The 21,233-nt window shown below is 39.7% G+C and overlaps 1 protein-coding gene across 2 annotated transcripts in view; it reads right to left on the reverse strand.

The window, feature by feature from the left end:
* UGT8 (UDP glycosyltransferase 8) overlaps nucleotides 1-19,647 on the reverse strand; it is an 86,518-nt gene extending 66,871 nt beyond the window's left edge. The window contains exon 1 of one of the 2 annotated variants that reach the window (XM_043569705.1): nucleotides 19,299-19,376. The gene's annotated coding sequence lies outside the window, so the exon portion shown is untranslated. The other variant, XM_043569696.1, reaches the window with a different exon arrangement.
* Nucleotides 19,648-21,233: the final 1,586 nt, after the last annotated feature.

Below are 21,233 nucleotides of genomic sequence, written 5' to 3' on the forward strand. Positions count from 1 at the left end.
ATGTAGTTGGACCACAGGCACAGCCACTAATGGTCCCATTTTTTTTTCTTTAATCTTAAATGAATGAAATGTAATTTTATCAATTGTCTTATTTCTAAACAAAATTCTAAATCAAAAGCTTTTTGCCTGAGGTACTGACATTAGTTACACGTCCCAATAATGGAGAAAGTTTCTAGGATAATGGATATTGCAGTTGGAGGAAGAAAGTATCAAAGTATAGGTTCCATTTCAGTTTTTACTTAAGTCTAGGGGTCTTTTTTCATCTTATTTGTTAACTTCTTACACATTCAATTTGCAAGTGACCATTATATTAAATAACAAAAGAATGTGACAAGAAGCTGGAATTTGTTGGATGCCATAATAGGCATACAAGAGACTGCTGTGGCATATAGTTTTATTTTCTAGTAATGGAATCCTCTACTTCTACTTGGCTCACAGCCAGAAAGACCTAAGACATTTCCTAGCCTCTCTAGGAGCTAGTTTGGGCCATATAAGTAAGTTCTGGTACATGTGCATGGGACAGAAGCAAAAGTGATATGTGCAGTTTCTAAGTTATGCCTTGAGAGGTTTCAATTTTCACCTTCCTGCTAGCAGGAATGAGCACAGGGTAATGATTAACATCCTGGACTGACCACGTAGGCAGAAGTATAAACCAGGAATAGTGCAACAACAAAGATACTTGAATCCACACTGTGGAAGCAGAATACCAGCCCTCTTCCTTGCTTATGCTCATTACGGCCATTCTCTGTGACACAACTAAACTACCTTCTTAAAGGCACTTTATTTTGAGTCTCTGTTTCCCATACTAGGATGACTAACCATCCTGCTTTGCCCAGAACTGAGGAGATTTCCAGGATGTGGAACTTTCAGTGTTCTATCTGGACAACATGGAACGAGCCGGTCCCTCTATGGTTTGTGACTTATATCCTAATGTAAAACTATCAATAAATAGCATATCTTATAAAGAGCTCCACTGTACTATGTACCTTCCCTGCATTACAGGCTTTATGAGCATGATCTCATTTTACACTGAGAGACCATACCAAAGAAAAAGTGTTGTTCCCATTTTACAGACAAGGATAGTCAGACTGAGTAGGATAAGAGCTTGAGCAGGATCTACATGTAGCATACTGCAGAGGTTCATATCCATTTTTAACCTACTTTTATCCCACCATAGGAAGGGAGGAAGAAAATAAAGCTGAAGAAAACTGTAACTGTGGGCTAACTCGGGGATGGCTCCATTTTATTGCTATAGAGTTATTCAACAGCCCAGGTTTAAGCATTCATCTTTCATATGCAGGCAATATCTTGAGTTCTGAAATTAATTAGGACTGTCTTCTTGCAAGTAAACTACTAAAAGGAAGGAGTCCCCTAAAATCACGCTATGAAATGGGAACACCTTGACTGGGTGTGGGAGGGTGTGGAGAGATAATTTAGAAAATTAAGGCCACCCATTGTTGGTTAATATTCCTTCCCACCTCACAAAAACTGTTGATCTGGCAATAGGCATTTTTAATCAAGTAAGGGTGCAATCTGGGTTAAAAAAAAAAAAAAGAAAAGAAAGAAAGAAAAAGAAAAGAAAATAGGAAAATAGGAAAGGAAAGAAAGTTAAAGAAAAGAGAAGAAAAGAAAAGAGAAAAGGAAAGGAAAGGAAAGGAAAGGAAAGGAAAGGAAAGGAAAGGAAAGGAAAGGAAAGGAAAGGAAAGGAAAGGAAAACAACAACAACAAAAACCCTACACTGGCAACAGAACCACTCAGGTTGTCTGTCAGTCGTTAATAAAGATAGATAACTTAGATTTTCGAAACTACCACTTTCCCAAATTAATGGTTTTTAATCATTGAGAAAAATCACAGATACTTACATATATGTATGGAGGTGCACGATTTAACTACAAAAATTCAACTGGAATATGCTAAATGCAAAGAAAGAAATTGGGCTCCATTTCACAAATTAAAAAAACAAATAAATCCAGGGGCACCTAGGTGGCTCAGTCTGTTAAGCGCCTGACTCTTGATTTCCGCTCAGGTCATCATCTCACTTTGTGGGATTGAGCTCCACATAGGGCTCCGAGCTGACAGCATGGAGCCTGCTTAGGATTCTCCCTCTCCCTCTCCCTCTCCCTCTCCCTCTCCCTCTCCCTCTGCTCCTCTCCTGCTTGTTGTGCACTCTCTCTCTCTCAAAAATACAAAACAAACAAACAAAAAACAAATCAAAGCTACTTGTCAAAAGCTTTTAGCCAAAATTTCTAACACATTTTTGCTTTTTTGGATACTATTTGTGTCTAATAATATCAAAAGGCACAACAGAAAATAGCCTATTATTCACACCACATTCCTAACACTCTCATGTCACCTTAAAGAAAACAAGATGAATATAAATTTGTAAAAGAAACACACAGGCAGATCTTTCTTCATACACACAAAATACTGAAAGGAATAAACCAGTAGTAAGACCATTCAAAATTTTTAATCCTGCACCTGGGACTTAGGCTAGTGCCAAGGACTGCACGAAAACCTCCTCGTGCAGGAGAGGTCATGAAGAATGTTTTTGTTGTCCTTTGTTGTCGTCCCGCACTCCGAGTTAGCCGCACTTAACACTTGCCTACACTACCAGTATCTATTCAGACATCTAGTACAGATGGTGAAGCTGTCAGGAGAAACCCAATGCTCTTCCCTTATCAGTGATAGCTGGCCCAGGCCCTCTTGGGGCCCTTCTCTGATCATCAGGTGGGGGGAAGTAAGATAAAAACAAGAAAAAAAAAAGGGAAAGAAAAATAGGATAATATGGATACCAACAGACATTGCAATTTAGTACCTTGGATATAATATGGGTCAAATTAATGCTTGATAAGTGATTAAATTTAATTATTTTAAACACACATATTTAATCTCATGAAATGGTTCTCCAACGTTCCTGTCCTAAACAATCACTTGTGGTGCTTATTAAAAATGCAGATTCCATGGTTTCTTCATCACACAGGCTATTAGGAAGTCTGGGGAGAAAGAACCCCCAAAATCTACATTTCTAATAAGGATTTGGAGATTTTGATGCAGTTCAACCACCGGATTGAGAGACAAGGATCTACTACTCAATCCTTATGTGCATTAAGAGATACGTAAGTGATTCAAAGGGCATGTGGATCTGAAATATAAAGACCCGAGTTAAATTTCACTTGTTCTGGGTATTCAGAAAAGTCACAATGCCCAGCCCAGGATCTTGAGGAACTCAGAATAAACAAACAAGCAACCCCAAAGTGTATGTTTTTAACGTACTGTTATAAAGTACCTATAATATCTCAGGCACACAAATACAGTTTTGGAAATTTATAAGAACACGGCAGTAGCTTTTCATTTTCATTCAGTTTAATACCACATATTCAACTTTCCCATGATCATTTAATCCCACAAATTATAATAAGATAACTTGAAATATTAAAGTATTAGTAAAGTATTAATCAATGTCACACTAGATAGATAATTTAAACAAATGTCAACGTGTATTTAAAATGTTGTGTTTTGGCTGTGTGTCATACTTGGGTAACCTAAGACTATCTTTTTGGGAAGCTCATATTTCCAGTTGCTTATACTATGAAAATAACATCATTTTAGGTGACTCTACAGTGAAGTCTCTATGATGCAAGAAAAAATAAAAATAGGTATGGCATGTGTCTATAGATCCCCAAATCAGCAGCCTTTGTAATTTGGGCCAAGTCATTTAATTTCTTGGTGCCTAATTTTCTTCATCTGCCAATTAAGACTATGAAATTAGACGGTCCTGGAGATCTCTTACAATTAAAAGACCTTACTAAAAAAAATAGATGTAAAGATAGGTTTAAAAGGTCGTGGGTGGCTCAGTTGGTTAAGTGTCTGACTCTTGGCTTTCTGGGTTTGAGTCCCAAATCAGGCTCTGTGCTAGCAGTGTGGAACCTCTCTCTCTCCCTCTCTCACTGCCCCTCCTCAACTCGTGCTGTCTCTGTCTCTCTCAAAATAAATAAATAAACTTAAAAACAATTTTAAAAATAGGTGTAATGGCATTGGTATGAGTTGGTTCATAAAAGTAGTTAAGACCAAACAGATGCTAAGGAAAAAAAAAATTGAGAAAATGAATCTTAAGCTTTATGTTAAAAGAATCTGTAGTGTGAAGACAAATTTTACAGGGATACTGTTAGAATGCAAATTCTGACTCAGTATATCTAGTGTGCCAAATTATTTACTTCTGACAAGCTCTCTGGTGCTATCCAAAGACTCAGGTACATGGACTGTACTTTGGTAAGAAAGGATTTGGGGTAAAGCCAAGAGTTAGAATTAAGAGCAATAAAACCTGATTAATAACATGGTCAACCAGTCAACAATACAGTAACCTACTGGAAAACAAAAGACAATCTGCTTATAATAAGGAAAGGAACTAATTTACCCATACAATTTTTTAAGGGACCGTTATGTGGTAGGTAAGCCAATCTTTGAACATATGGCTACATGCCAGTGTCTCTCAACCCTGACCATACGTTATAATCACCTGGGATGTTTGGGAAAGCTAGAGATGCCTGAAAGCCTACTACCCCTAAACTTATCAATTAAATCAGAATTTCTGGAGATAAGACCTCATAGGTCTTAGCATTTATTTTTTTGCTTTTATTTAATGTTCTCCAAGTAACTATAATATTGAGAACCACTGGACTGCCCTTACACAAAATCATAGCAAAATATACAAAAGTAAACAACTAATCCAACCCATTTTGTTTGTTGTTTTTAATAAACAGAGGAGAGAGAGAGAGAGAGAGAGAGAGAGAATGTGTGTGTGTATGTGTGTTTTAAATGCACTATGAATACATGAATATGCGTAAATAAGCAATTTGTAAATAAAACACAACAGCTTAAGTTTAGGTTATAAAAACTAACCAGGGAATTAGTAACAGGAAAGCATTTTGAAATTTACCTAATTTTTCTTTTGTCCCTAAAATGATCAGAAAACCTGAATTGATTATATTTAGTATCAGAGATCAGTGGTTCTCCAACCTTGGCATGCATCAGAACCACCTGGAGAGCTAGTAAAACAAAGACTATTGGCCCTGTCCTCACAGTTTCTGATTCCATAGATCTGGGATGAGCCCCAAATTTGCATTTCCAACAAATTCCCAGGTGATGCTGATGCTGCTGGTTCAGGCACCATTTTAAGGATCACTGACAGAGATAAAAGTCTGGAATTTTAACAAAGGCAATTCTTTTTTAATAAAGAAAACAGTGGCATTAAGAGACTTTCGATCTTGGGGCACCTGGGTGGCTCAGTCAGTTAAGTGTCTGACTCTTGATTTCGGCCCAAGTCATGATCTCACAGTTTGTGAGATTGAGCCCCACGTTGAGCTGAGCTCTATGTTGACAGCGTAGAACCTGCTTGGGATTCTCTTTCTGTCCCTCCTCAGCTCACACGCTCATGCTCTCTCTCTTTCTAAATCAATAAATATTTTTTTAAAAAAGACACTTTCGATCTTTATCATGTAACCAGTTTAAAAAAATATGTATGTATGATATACATATACATAAATCATACAGGAATAAGTGTGGGTTTCTTTTTCTTCATCTCCTCAAGACCAGCTCGGTACCAGTTATCTCCAGGCAACTGCATCATGTGATCAACATTCAGCGAACAAAAAGGAAATTCTTTGTTTGTATTCTGATCTCATCTTTAAGCAAATGAGAAAAGTTTCATAAAGAAGACTGCATAAGACTTTAAGTTCTTATAGGTATATGGTTTCTTAAAAGAAAACTGATGCCTGATTAATGTTTTAAAATGTTTCGTTAGGAATTTTTATAACTCTCTTTCATTGGGATTTTAAGTCTTAGAACACCACAGTGAATGTGGAGGAAATCTAGATTAAATTTTCATCCTCTCCCACCTCAAGGTTTATTCACGTGTGGAGAAACAGGTTTTTAAAAAATATTTTATTATTTTTTTAAGTAATCTCTATACCCAACATGGGGCTCAAACTCAAAGCCCGGAGATCAAGAGTCACGTATTCTACCATCAAGGCAGCCAGGCACCCCCCCAGGGAAACAGGTTTTCAACACATCATTATACAGACATTCTTAAGGCTGCAGAAATGTACCAGGATCACAAAATATCACAAGAGTGTTTCTCTTTTTTATTAATAATATCCTTTTGCTACTATCAATAGTTTAAGCAGATTTTAACATTATCTACATTAAGATTAAGAGTCACAGAATAAATTCCCAAGTGATATCTTAAACATGTTTTAGAACCAAAAATGCCTGTACAAATATAACCAAAACCAAATCAGAACAAAAAAACAACTTCTGGATACTTCCCTGTTCAATTCCTTGGAAGTCCAGAAGAATGAACTAACAACAAATTTTCCCAATGATGTCCTATAAAATGCCAGCATAATCACTAAGAGCAGGTTATTACAGGGTATTAGATAAAACAGCAAAATTACATTATTCCCCAGAAGAGGAAGATTTTGGTAGGTTCTGTAAAAAGACAAAACTTATTTCTCTGATGCTTTCTTACTAACAGGTGAAAACATAATTTTGTGCCTTCTTAGCATCCAGAATGGTAACTGATATTCAGCATGATGAATCAAGTCCAGAGAAGTCTTTTGTATAGCATTGCTATTGTTATTAGGCTTGCAAACATAATATAAATATACTTAAACACTGGTACTTAATATATTTGTTATGAAATGATACCAAATATTCTTAAAGTATGCATTTTCACTTTAAAAAATGTCAAAGTCCCAATTTAAAGACTAAAGATAACCAAGTTCAAATCCTCTCATCTGTAGAGAAAGGGACAAGGTCTCCAGGGGGCGGTTGCCTAGCATCCCCTGGCTAAGTTTGTAGTTACTCACTGGCTGAGTTGGAACTAGCACTCAGGTTTCTTGAGTCATAATCCAGGACCCTTTACCAGTACCATACAAAGACTCTCAAAAGTTGCCACTGTCATATGTCAGATAATCGATCAACTTTTTCTTAAATTCTGAGATATACAAATCAAAAGCAGTTTCTGAGAAGCCTTAATAAAGACCTTTTTAAACCTTTCTACATAAAACTTTTAAATTTTATACTAGATTTTTAAAAAAACACCACGTATTTTGGCTCTAAGGTGGAAGAGTTCTATCATATAATAGACTGATTGTTGAATGAATGGGTGAATGAATTTGTGTATGTTACAGATACTCACCATACAGTCCTCCAGCGTGTCTGATTCAAAACGTCTCCTATGTCATACCCTTTGGGCAGAAGTGTATGAGAAGGAATAGAAATGCATTTAAGCAGTATCAAATTTGTAAGCTGTGTATTTTTACTGGTAAAAAAAATGATGAGAAAGCAAAAAGCACTTAGGACCCATACAGAGGCTAGATAACTACTATACAGGGTGATTTTTTTTTTAATTAAAAAAAATTTAAGATTTTTTACTGTGTATTTATTTTTGAGGGAGGGAGAGAGAGAGAGAGAGAGAGGAGAGAGAGAGAGAGAGCAGGGGAGAGAGCAGGGGAGAGGCAGAGAGAGAGAGGGAGACACAGAATTTGAAGCAGCCTCCAGGCCCTCAGCTGTCAGCACAGGACCTGACACGGGGCCACAAGATCATGACCTGAGCCAAAGTGGGATGTTTAACCAACTGAGCCATCCAGGCACCCCTATACAGGGTGATTTGAACAAAATGACCACCTCCTATGTTAGTGATGGGCAGAACCCTATGCCCCAGCTCCAATATCCCTCCCTCCAATTTGTAACCCAATCACTAGGATCCCTCTTCTGAATTCCCCATCAAAGACAGGGACATTATCTCCAGAAGGGCAGGCTGGTGAAGAAAGAAAGAGAGGGAGATAGCAAAAGGAGGGAGCAGGACAGCCAGAGGAGGCTGTATCCGTATATTTTTGCATAGTTGTAAAATTTGAAGAAAAACAGTATTCCAAAGCATATGCTCAGATAAAGTCTAATTGATCAAAATAACATAGCTCTGGAGAATTAAAAAAAAAATTAAAACGGGCAAATAACAGAGTCAGGCATCATTTCTTATTAATAGTATTACCAAACCTGCTTATTTTCTTTTTCTTTTAGTGAAGAGATTCCTTAAAATATGTTCTTATTCCTATTCCCACTCCTACTGCCCTACCCAGAAAGAGATAGAAAGGAGACGTTTCAAGCCAGAGAATTCTGCTGATTGCCAAAGGAGGAAATAACCACAGAAGAGGGAAAAAAGAACTTGGCCTGAACTGGTGCTTTGAATTAATTAGTATCTAATGTCTTATCTGGGGGGTGGGGAGGAAGGGAGCCATTCAAATGACTCTGAAGTCAGATCTTTCCCATGTGTGTAATCATTTTTTTTCTCCACCTACTGTTTCATGATATCAGGTGTGTTTACATTCAAATATAAACACAAAACAAAAACTAAATACACTTAGTTATCTCTGTCCTTATATCCTTTTATTAGCCTTACCTAGAGCTGGCTGTGAATGTACTTCCATCCATTAGAAGCCCCAGGTAAACTCAAAAAGAAAAACCTACTAAACTATAATAAATATTATATTATAATAAAGAGTTCAAAGGACCTATAATATAGAGGTAGCAGATAATAACAGATCAGACTTTATTTTGTCTGTTGTGACTAAGTGATACAGTGGTCTCTGTAGAATAGAATATTTCATTTAAAAATAAAATAATGGAACATTTCAAGTTTGAATAATGCAGTTGGGAAAGAACAAAAGGGCAAAAGCAGCAATATATACATATAGAAAATTGGAGAATGGACCTTCTTTGCTGCCTTATGAGTCACTAAAGATGCCATTCAATTATATTTGAATATCCTGTCATCAGTATGTTTGTCCAAGGCATTACGAGGCAACTATGAATGAGAGCCCACCTTCTAAGAGCTCATACTCTCCTTGGAGAATTAATCTAATTAAGTGTTAAAGGATCATCAGCACAGGTAAAAAAGAAATCCAAAGAAAAGCACAAGAGACTGGGAAGCAGTATCTGAGATGGAACTTGAGGGTCAACATGGTGAAGAATGAAACTTTGCTAAGTACAGAGAGAAACAAAAGCAGAAGAATCAGGTGGAGGAATATCCATTTATACCTCCAGGAATAAATGGAACCTGATAAATGGAAAACTGTTGGAGGATGATCAGAATGCAGCTGGACAGTAAGAACCCTGAAAGCTGGAATTTCTCATGTGAAAACGAATGGCACAGTCAAACAGCACTCGTGGAAGGCAAATGCAACCCAGTGAGGAATGGAGAGTGGAGAAAACAAGGTCCAGGGTATGGTGAGAAGGAGGCACTGATGTGGTCAGGAAGCGACAGGGACAGCAGAAAGTGAATGGAAAGTATCAATGTGTGAAAGATCTTTGTGAAGACAGTGATGGAATTAGGGACCAGGCTAGATATAAGGGGAAAAGGAGAGGTTGGACTCCAAAATAACACCAAAATCTATGCCTGAAGACAGGCAAGTGAGGGTGTCAGACCCGGAGACTCTACAAAGAGAGAGTACCTAAGGAGTCCGAACTAGACTTGCAAATCTGTGAATCATTTATTCGTAATAAAACCCCAATCCATGAGCATGACTAGCTCACCATTCCAGAGGGTAAAGGGGAAGAAAATCTCAGTAGGTGGGTAAAAAGACTCTGGTGAGGTCTAAAGAAAGACTTACTTAGAGGTCATTTCAATAGGGTCCAGGTTTCAGCAGGTGGTCAGCTGTGGTTCCAGGGCACAGCTCTAGGAAAGAAGCCTGTGTTCCAACACCAAATCCTCACAGCCTCTCCTAGTGACCACCAGCAGTTACTTAAGAGTTCTGCAAGCCCAGATCATGGTTTGTAAAACATGACTATATGGGGTGCCTGGGTGGCGCAGTCGGTTAAGCGTCCGACTTCAGCCAGGTCACGATCTCGCGGTCTGTGAGTTTGAGCCCCGCGTCGGGCTCTGGGCTGATGGCTCAGAGCCTGGAGCCTGTTTCCGATTCTGTGTCTCCCTCTCTCTCTGCCCCTCCCCCGTTCATGCTCTGTCTCTCTCTGTCCCAAAAATAAATAAACGTTGAAAAAAAAATTTTTTTTAAATAAAAAAAATAAAAAATAAATAAAAAAAAATAAAACATGACTATCTACTGGATGCTCAGGAGAGGAATGAGGATAAAACAATAGAGTGTATGAGTAAGGGATTTGCAAACTACAAAAATGCTGTACGAATATAACATTTTACTATTGTTCAAGGAACTGTGTACTTGCAAGATAAAGTCAGTGTTAAGAGATAGTAACTACAACATTTTCCCACGAATATTCCTACCAAGCCTCAGCCCTGACCCAGTAGAATGTTCCCTATTTTGGATATTGAAGACTGCAGGTGTTTGCTTGTTTTAATTAAACTCATTCTCAGATCAAAGCTTACACAAAAGCTAGATAGGACGTGGAAACACTTGTCCTCTTCCTCTTGGGTTTTTTTTTTCCCTCCACTATTGTTTTCCCTTTCCCTCTCTCTACCTTGTTCTAACTCCCTATTTCTTATTTACTTCTTTCTGTTTCCCTTACGCTCACTCTAGCTCCATTAAGATATATTCTCACATACACCCCCAAAGTATTTTCAAAACCCAGGAGAAAATAAGAGTCAGTGATTAGCATTAATACTCCTTAAAAAATAGTTTCACCCTTGACCTTATCCACAAATTTCACTGCTTTTCCCCCCATTTAAATAGACAGGGAAAACCTGTTTGACTAGTTTTCCTCTAACCCTGCTCTCCTGATTGGCTGGTTGAGTACAAATGAACAACAGGCACAACAGCACAAATGCAAAAGCTATGTAAAGCACAAGGGCCTTTCTGTATGAGAACCCACAGGGAAGGGCCTGCAGGTCCTGCACTAACTGCCCAGTCTTAGAACAACTCTCTCAAAGCAGGAAGGCAACACTGCTGAATCATTCATTCCACTGCTAGTGTAAAAAAAAGGAAACATCCTTCTGTTGATGCCTCCCCTTTAGAATAAGAGATATAATGGGGCACCTGGGTGGCTCAGTCAGCTAAGCATCGGACTGTTGGTTTCAGCTCAAGTCATGATCTCAAGGTCTCCTGAGTTCAAGTCCATGTCGGGCTCTGAGCTGGCAGCACAGAGCCTACTTGGGGTTCTCTCACACTCTCGGTCTCTCTCTGCCCCTCCCCGACTTTTGCGGTCTTGGTCTCTCTCAAAATAAATAAATAAACTTCGAGAAAAAAAAAAAAAAGAATAAGGGATTTTATGATGAGGATTACATTAAGCCTTTATCTTAATTTAGAAATTTAAGAAATTCTGGTGGCTATGACTACATTCAAAAATGTGGTACAGAAGAATGCCTACGTTAGTGGCAGAGTGGTGGTGGTGTGTGTTTCCTTAAGTAGATTAGGAGAATTTGAATTTGCAAAACAGATTAATCAAAATAGGATTCTTTTTATGGAAAATAAAATTTTGCTTTAAATAACAAAGTCTCTGGGTACACTGATGTGCTTAGTGTCCACGTTTGTCCACATTTTTTACTGTAAAATATTTCAAACATACAGAAAAGTATAAAGACTAACAAACATCTGTATACCCATCACCTTTATTTTAAATTCTATAAATATGAGTCAGTTTATAAAAATTGGATTTTTACACAACTTTTCAGGAACATACAAAAAATACACTGGATTCTACTTCATTTTTAAAAAATAATTTAAAAATACACAAGGACAGGGGTACCTGGGTGACTTAATCAGTCGAGTGCCGACTGTTGGTTTTGGCTCAGATCATGATCTCATGGTTCATGGGACTGAGCCCCCACATTGCTGACAGCCCAGAGCCTGCCTGGGATTCTCTACCTTCTCTCTCTGTCCCCGCTCACACTCGCTCTCTGTCTCTCTCAAAATAAATAAACTTAAGAAAAACAAACAAACAAACAAACAAACAAACAAACAGGAAAACATTAAAAAAAATTCATGAGGGGGCACCTGGGTGGCTCAATCGGTTAAGCGTCCCACTTCAGCTCAGGTCACGATCTCACAGCTCATGAGATTGAGCCCCTCATAGGGCTCTGTGCTGACAGCTCAGAGCCTGGAGCCTTCAGGTTCTGTGTCTCCCTCTCTCACTCTGCCCCTCCGCCACTTGCACGCTGCCTCTCTCTCAAAAATAAATAAACATTAAAAAAGTTTTTAAAAATTCATGAGGACATATTATTAAACTAAAACACCTCACTTTGGGGAAAATCAGCCCTACGGTTATTACAGTTATTATTTATTAAAATTAGTTATAGCCAATGAGATAGCTAAAAAATTATGACTCAGCATCTTGAAAATATTTCAAGTATTAATTCTTTTAAAAACAGACTGAAAAGTGCACAATAATTTTACACATATTTTGTATGAATAATATTCCAAAATCAAGCAAATATTTACCAAATCAGTTATAATGTAAAATTGTCAGTAAATTGGAATTACCTACAGATGTATTTCTATTATCTAACTCAAGTCAAGGCAAATATAATAAATATAGTGATTATTTTGATTATTAACAATACAAATAAATAGCACAAGGCTAAGAGCAAAACACACAGTATCTCTGAAATGTTCCTAATTACACATGCTTTCCAATGTTTTAATACTTGTACAAATTTCTAGCCAAAGAGTACGAACTGACCTATGCTGTCCTAGATACCCGCCATTCATAAATCCAAAGGTTCCATTTTTCTCTGGCTCTGCACTCGGAAATGCTGACCTAAGCATGGCACGCATGTCCAAATCAATTTCAACTTGGCATCTGTCATATCTTAAGGCAGTGTTGAGCAGGGCAGTACATAGTCTAAAACTGAGTTGGTGAATACACAACATGGGACTACACAGACTACTATGCTTTGCGAGAACGAGATCATACACTGTGAGGAAGTTAGTGCAGTGAACAAAAAGCACCAAAATTCAACTCCAAAATACAGAGATCCTGGTAAAAAAAAAAAAGTGTGACTAGAGAATTTCAAGTAAAGAACATCATCAGAGATTAAAAACTGCACACATAAAACACATGAAAACTACACACATAATGAGTCACCTTAAAAATATTGACTTTATGGGTGCCTTGGGAGCTTAGTGGATTGAGCGCCAGACTTTTGATTTCGGCTCAGGTCATGATCTCACAGTGATGAGATGGAATCCTGCATGGGGCTCCACGTGTGGAGCCTGCTTAGGATTCTCTCTCTATCTCTGCCCTCTTCCCCTCTCAAAAAAATAAGAATAAGAATAAGAGTAAGAATAAGAATAAGAATAAGGATAAGGATAAGGATAAGGATAAGGATAAGGATAAGGATAAGGATAAGGATAAGGATAAAAAATTAAAACATGCTGATCATCTAATTTAATTTCACTCAAAAACACTTATTAGAAATTTGGAAAACTATGTGTACTCTAAATGGTATATAAACAAATGACAAATGAGAAACAGTAAGTATTGAAACATATATACTAATTTGAACTAAAAAAGAAAAATCAGTATTACTTACAACCAATTATTACCAATATACCTTACAACCAATTAGTAAATAATATGCATTATGTTCAATTGTTGATTCGTTCCCAAACCAGTTTATACATGCAAACATTTCCTCAAAATGTCCACTAATTACAGGGTAGAAATTGTACACACATATTAAAGTAGAAATCTAATTTTAGATATTTATCACTAATACAAAGCATTACTTCATCCAAATAGAGAAAATCCTAAAGAAAAAAAGTAGGTATTTTTAAATATGATTACAGTAGATCTAATTTTTTAAAAAAATAATGAATCAGTCCATTATACAAGTTTAATAATTGCTTCCCATAGTGTTGACTTTTCAGACTCCATAAGATATAGAAGTGCTTTCTGAATCATCAAATATTAAATATTTTGTTGAATTTTAATATCACTGGTCTTTTTTGTTGTTTTTGTTTAGACTCTTTCAAAATGTATAATCCATATCCTTATTAGATTATCTAAGAAACTAGAACTCACTTATGGTACCAAAAATAGTTTAACAAAACATTTAAAATGTCTATGATTTGATTACTAGAGGCTTTTAAAAAACAACCTGTGTGCGGGGTGCCTGGGTGGCTCAGATGGTTAAGCGTCTGACTCTTGGTTTCGGCTCAGGTCATGATCTCACAGTTTGTGAGTTCAAGCCCCACATCGGGCTCTGCTCTGACAGCATGGAGCCTGCCTGGGATTCTCTCTCTCCCTCTCTTTCTCTGCCCCTCCTCTGCTCTGTCTCTCAAAATAAATAAACTTAAAACAACAACAACAACAACAACAACAACAACAACAAAACCTGTGTGGCACAAGACCCTCAGGCTGGTAGAGCGTGGCTTGTCCAGAGGATCCCAGGGGCTTTCCCAGAGCTCTTGATGCAATTCCCACCCTCTCCTTAGGCAATGCTTTCAAACTGCTCTTTCTGCTCCCTTCAAAATTTCCAATTACCCCTATTCTACCGGCTTCCTCCCCAAAGGCTGTAAATCTGATCAAGTTTTCATCTGAAATATACCTTCAATCACCCTCCTGAAACCCTGAGAGCAAGTACTGCTGAAAGCAATAGTCCCTACAAACCATCACCAAATCCAGGTTCAGCTTTTCATAAAAACAGCTAGCCATTTATTGAACACAAACCAGTAAGCTTCTAGGCACGGAGCTTGCTAGACTTCATCTCATTTGATCCTCACAGTAGCCATATGGTGTAGGCACTTTGGTTCTCTTTTTGTAGGTGAGAACTAAATTCTAAGTTTAAGGTCACAGAGTTAGTCAGGGGCAGAACCAGGACTGTCTGATACCCCCATTTAAGTACCTGATCTTACTTCTTGAACTTATTTCTTTCTTCAGCTCCTAAAAAGCTGTTCTTTCCTAATTGTCCTCCTGCCTTCCACTCTGTACCTTTCATTTTTTCTGGCTCCCTGATTCTCACCCAACTGTTAAACTTTAAGATCTCCCTAGGTCTCTATCTCCATCTTAGTCTTTGTACCTGCCCTGGAAGACCTATCGACTCCTTTTTTTTTTTTTTTCGTACAACCACCCATATACTGAAAACTGTTAAATCAGTGCATTCATCCATCCATCTATCCGTGCATTTATCTACCTACCTATCCACCCATCCTTCCATCCATCCATTTATCTACCTGATCTATCCAGCCAAGACCTCTCTGCCCAGAACTAGATTTTCTATAGGTAGTTCATATTCTTCATGTCCAAAACTGAACTCTATCATCTTTGCCCCTCCAACCTTTTAAAGTCCCTATTCCATCCTCCTATGTCACCCATCATGTAATTGCTCACCTAATCGCTCACCTAATCCTAGATTCTCCTACCTTAACATCTATGTGACCAAACACTTTTCTTCATCTCACTGCTACCACTATGGTATAAGGTCCTCAACAAGATCACTCCAGTACCTTCTAAACTGCTGTTCTTATCTCATATTCCTCAGATCCACCCTTCTAGATGGCTGTGAGAGCCGTCTTTTCATCAAATCACTCCTTTGTTTGAAACAGACTCGAACAGAAAATGGTCCATATTCCTTATGATGGCAAACAGCCCCTCATGACCTTGCCTTTTATGTCACCTTCTCTATGAAGCCTCTCTAGTCTTCCGATCACTTCCAATACCTGTTCAGGGCACTCTGCATATCCTCATCACAGCACTCATAGACCTTATGGCACTATTTTGCACATACTGAAACTAGTTTGTTTTCTATCTAACTAACCCTCTTACACCCAGAGCCCTTCCAGGCTCTTATGTGTTTGTATATCCCCAGAGCACAAGAGCACAGTGTGGTTTTAACAAATATTTGTTGAACAGAAGAATGAATGTTTGTGAAATGCTTTATATTGGGAAGATATTGATTGCTACTGTTTTCAAGACTAAATTAAACTAATTTATTCAAACTCATTTGATTAGTTCCTCCATAGGTAGGTATGCAAAATAATATTGAAATGATTGACCTACCTTCCAGTATGGTTAACAAGATTATCAAACCACACTTCTTACTCGTGGCTTCCAGAATAGGAAAATATTCACGATATTATATATGGCTAGCTGGTTTCAGTGGCAGGAAGTGGTATGGAAAATATCACTGTGTTCATATTCTCAAAGAAAGACACTCTGGGCCTAGTGTAAAGTAAACTTTTTTTTAAAGTTTATTTATTTATTTTGACAGAGAAAGAGGGAAGGGCAGAGAGAGAGAATCCCAAGTAGGCTCTGCATTGCCAGTGTACAACCTGAGGCGGGGCTCAATCCCACAAACCGTGATATCATGACCTGAGCCAAATCCAAGAGTCAGACATTCAACCGACTTTTTTAAGGGCTACTTCAATTTCTCAGAAAAGCGAAGATTTTTCACAAGACTGAACTGTCTGAAACTAAGTCACTCTTCTTCTTAAGATCTCACACACAAAATATTCTATAAAACAACATTAAAACCATTTATGTAGAAGTCATCCTTTTAGGAACCGCACCATATAGCTTGTGATTGAGCCCAGAAATAAAGCATGCGAACAGCAAGTATCTGTCACAAAGTCCACAGGCTTTATACTCAGGCAATAGCCCACATCATTTCACAGAAAAAGAGACAACAGATAATATAGCAGCAAGACTTGCTCACAGCCTGACAGTAGAAAGTTGATAGCTGATAACAGAAAGAGGACCCAGAAAAACCATAAAAGGAAGAATAGTACTTCTGTCTTCAATCTAGTTTTTCAACTGGGCAGACTAAGACCATTTACTATAAACAAAAACAGCTCTATACACCTCAACGAATAGCACTATTCAATTCTTTATGAATTCATGCTCATAAAGACAACCCAACAGAAAAATTAACTTAAATCCAAGGAAGCAACTAAGAGTGTAAGATTTAGAAATTATTTTTTTGTTTTAATAGTTTAATTTTTAAGTTTCAGTAATTAATCACTTGAGAGGTCAGCTACGGAGAAAATGCGCTTATCTAAATAAGCAACATCCCAGATGGTAACAATATCAATAAATTAAGTATTATTATATATTACAAAAGCAATAAAAAGTTCTTATTCTCCTGGTATATTCTGAAAATCTAGTGTGAATTAAGCAACATCAAATCAATATTATTTGATAAATAAATAACTTTGAAAAGGAGTTTGAGAATTGGGAATATGGTTGTTTTCTTCCTTTGTTATCAATATTTAAGTGGTAATTAAGCTGATAAGGTACCTTGAAATGTTTTAAGTAATTCAAATTAAATGTTAACTGTCAAACTCTTTACACAAACAATAGATTTCACAAAAAATAAATTTTGTTGTAAATATCTTTCTTTACTCCACTGGTTTACTTATCCTAATAAATGCACCAAGTATTAACATAACAAGCATAAAGCTCTGGGAAGTGTAGATTTAAGAAGAGTTTAAATGTCTTCAGTAGTATTAGCCAGATCAAGTCAGAAGTATTGTTTCTACTAAGTTATGCCCAGGTACTTATACACTATTAAGCTTTTACCAAATGTCAAGGCAATACACTTCACTGTAGTTGTTAAACAATCCTATAGCAATAAATCACACAACGCTAGATGTCAATTTTATTTTGCGGGTGGCAGGCAAATCAAACAATACTAGAGTATTTATTTATCACTGGAATTATCTAGAATAGTTGCTGAACAGAATTCCATTCCTAAAGCAAAACCTTAAACTATCCATCAGGAGATAGGAGAAAACTAAATCCACTTTGGGACTGGAAAAAAAAAAATGCTGACTTATGATTTTACTCAGTGAACAAAGTTCTGGATTCCTTTATCATATAACATTGAGGTGCATGACTCTTCAATTAATTTAAAAATCTCCAGAGAACAAAGTGTGATTAATCCTAATATAATTAGAAAACCAGGACTTTCTATCCTTCCTACTAACGGCAGTCATTTCCCCCCCTCCCCTCCACCAAAGATATAAAGCACAGCAATTCTGAGTGGAGACCTTTTTTGGAACATGAAGTTACCAGAAAAAGTAAAGTTTGGCATATAGCCAAACAGCCACACCTTCACGCAAAAATTCATCATACAAGGTGACAGCCTGAGGGGGCTGAGGCTTTTTGGTGTAGTGTTGTTTGTTGTTTGTTTGTTGTTTGATCTTTTCTAGGTGGAACCCACCTGAAATAAAAGGCTGTCCCTATTACTAACACTGACTCGTACAGAGGTGACACGGGGTCACTCCTGGCTGAGAACGCCGCCCACCACCGTCCTCTTCTGAGTCTCTCTCTCCTTAAGAAAGGCTACTTAACAAGACCTAGACTTCGGAAGAGTCAGTCTTCGGGACATCCAGTTCTCCCCCATCTCCCTCCCCCGTGCCCTGGTATGCTTTAAGGTGATGGGAAGCAGCGGTACATGTACAGACGCGGTTCTTTCCCCAAGGAAGTGCTGCAGAGTAGTACATTCACCGTACACAACTTTATACACCTAAAATTAAACCAGTAAATTTACACATACAGATTGGGTACGCCCTTCGCCACCTCTGCCTGTCCTTTTGCCTCGTCGCACTGCACATATTTGCGCCTGCCGATGCGGTTTGCCTCGTACAAACCCAAATCACGCATCCCAGGCCCCCTCACCGCTCCTCCAGCCCGAGGAAGGCGCCCTACTTCCTGCAGCGCGTCCTCCTCTCAACTCCTCTCTAACCTTAGCAGCCAGCACAGGCTTCTCTACTGCGAGGGCACGCCGCACGGTTTCCCCAACTGCGCGGGAAACCGCGCGCGACCCTGCCACCACTGTACTTTCCTAGGGGGTCGCGCGGGATCCCGCAGAAGCTCAAAGGTCCAAAGAGAGTGTGAGTGAGCGTGTGAGCTTGTGTCCGCGCGCGCGCGCAGCTCCGAGACACTCCCCACCCCCAACACATCCAGTTCCCCTTTAGGGAGAGGACAAAGTAGAAGACTGTTGGGAGAGGTCCGAAACCTCCTGGACCCCATCGCTGCCCTCAGCGACTCGGGCCTTGGGACTCCCCGATGCCCATCCCTCCAGGGTCAAGTGCAAGGTCCTCGAACAGATCCGCGCCGAGTTATTTCCTCCTCTCTCCGAGTTCACACACGAATTCGAAAAGACCCTCAAACCGGTGCCATATGGGAGAGGAAAAGACTAGGGGAGCGATCGAGGGTAGCTGGGAACAATCTCTTTCACAGCCCCACAACCTTGACCTTTCTCCCTACCCCCCAACCCCACTCCCCCATTCCCTATCTTGTGCAGCCCAACCCCATCTGCACTTTCCAATCCCTACCCTCCCCCCTCCCCCCCTCCCCTGGATCGTAGCCATTCGCTCAGCACTCACCTCTGGGAGCAAACGACGCCCATCTCCTCCTCCTAGCCCGCCCCCCTTCCGCCGGCTGGAACGGCGTGCTCACTCTACTTACCTCGGCTCTTGGCTGCTGCGCGTGAGTTTGAGTGTGTCTGCCGCGTAATTGTATCCGGGGACAGAAGGGACCCGTGTTTGTGCGCTAGATCAGGTGTCGCCGCCTTCGGTGGTTTGGGGGCGTGAGGGAGGCTGTAGCGTTAGTGTGTTAGCTTAGGACGGACTCACTGGGCTCACAATTGATGGCAAAGCTTTAACGGTGCCCTCCCTCGGGGCCGCAGCGCGCCTGCTCCTCCGCTGCTCCCCGCGGGTGGCCGCCCCCCCCCCCCAACCCACCCAGCCGCGCCCCGCCCAGCGCACTGCTGGAAGAGCTGGAGCGCGCCCCTCTCCTCCCGCGTCTGGCTCAGCGGGGCACGACGCGGGTGCCACGCGCTCAGCCTCTCGTCACACGCCTGGGTCTGCGAACGTCTTGTGCTCCCCGGGCTGGGGCATGGATGCGGACGCGCCTTCTTGCCACGCGCTCGCGGGCTGGGCGAGGGGCAGGTCCTGGGATAGGGATGCTCGCCTGCGGAGTGGCGGTCGGCTGGCAAGCTGGAACGCTCGGGAACCCTCCGCTCGAGCTCGAGCTGGGAACCCTGGGACTGGCACGTGGCCCCGCCTCCTGTTCCCCCTGCAAGGCGTGCCTTGTGCCCTTTCTGCCACCACCCCTCTGCTCTCGGTGCCCGCCTTTTTCTTCCCCCCATCACGCTAGCTCAGCACGAATCTACGTGGTGATAGCGCCACTTCTCTCATCTTCCCATCCTCCTAGCTCACTGCGCTTCGGCACCCATTAAAAAGTTGAACTTGGGCAAGGAGGTAGAGGAGATAAGGGAAAGAAGTCGAGGGAGGAGAGTTAGGCACCTGCCTCGTGAATCCGAAAGCGTTAAAACAAACACTGGAGTTTGGGGAGCCCGGAAAAAGTAATTTGGGTTCTGGGCTCAGTAACATCCCTCCTTGCAGGCTCGAGCTGAAAGGGCCATTTATGCTTTGCTTGGTTGAGTCTGTGAAGACTTTATCCTTACTAATCTGTGTTTGCCAGGAGCAGATATTTGCCAAGTTGGCGTTCCGGCCAGGAAGCAACTTTGCGTACCCAGGCCTACTGGAGCAGCCTTCCTGCGGCGCCTCAGACCCGAAAGGCCAAGCACCTTTAAGAGTCTGATGGTAGATTGTGAGCTTCCTGGGAATCAGGAAAATCTAACAGTGTTGTTCGATTTTTCTCTAAGCCTGATTGGCATTGTACTCAATAAATACATATACGACGTGAGCAGAGTTGTTTATGTTACAGCTTTCAGAATAGCAAAAATCATGTTGGGCATAAACTCCAGAAGCTAAAACGCTGCCACTGCGCACAAACGTTACACGTTTAAACACTGAAAATAAAAAAAAATGCCATGTCAGGACATTCTTTCCTTCCTCCGAACCGAATTTCAGAAATAGGTTGGAACACTGCACTTAGATAAGAAACCGGAAATTGTTTTATTTTGTATGTTATTACTTAATGATAAATGGGGAAAAACGCTAATGAACATAATTGTTCTCGTTTTATTAATGTTCCTATTTAATAAGTCCAGGATTTAAAGTCCATATTCTAAAGAATGTTCACTGATGTAGACTTTTCAAATGCCGATTTCCAAAAAAAAAAAAAAAAAAAAAAAAAAATGCACTTGTTTTCTTTGCAGACTAGAAATTTGAAATTTTGTGAAAAACACTAGAAATATGTTCTCAGTCTTTGTACCTGGCCTAAGGAGATTACCGTCCTCTATATTTGCTTTTTATTTAACTTGCATTTTAAGAACCTAAAAATAATAAACATTAGACATAACAGATAATAATCTGACATGAGAGAACTTAAGCATTACTTTAAAAGCTCTGTTC

This window comes from Prionailurus bengalensis, chromosome B1 (assembly GCF_016509475.1).
Source record: "Prionailurus bengalensis isolate Pbe53 chromosome B1, Fcat_Pben_1.1_paternal_pri, whole genome shotgun sequence".
Classification (NCBI taxonomy): Eukaryota; Metazoa; Chordata; class Mammalia; order Carnivora; family Felidae; genus Prionailurus; species Prionailurus bengalensis.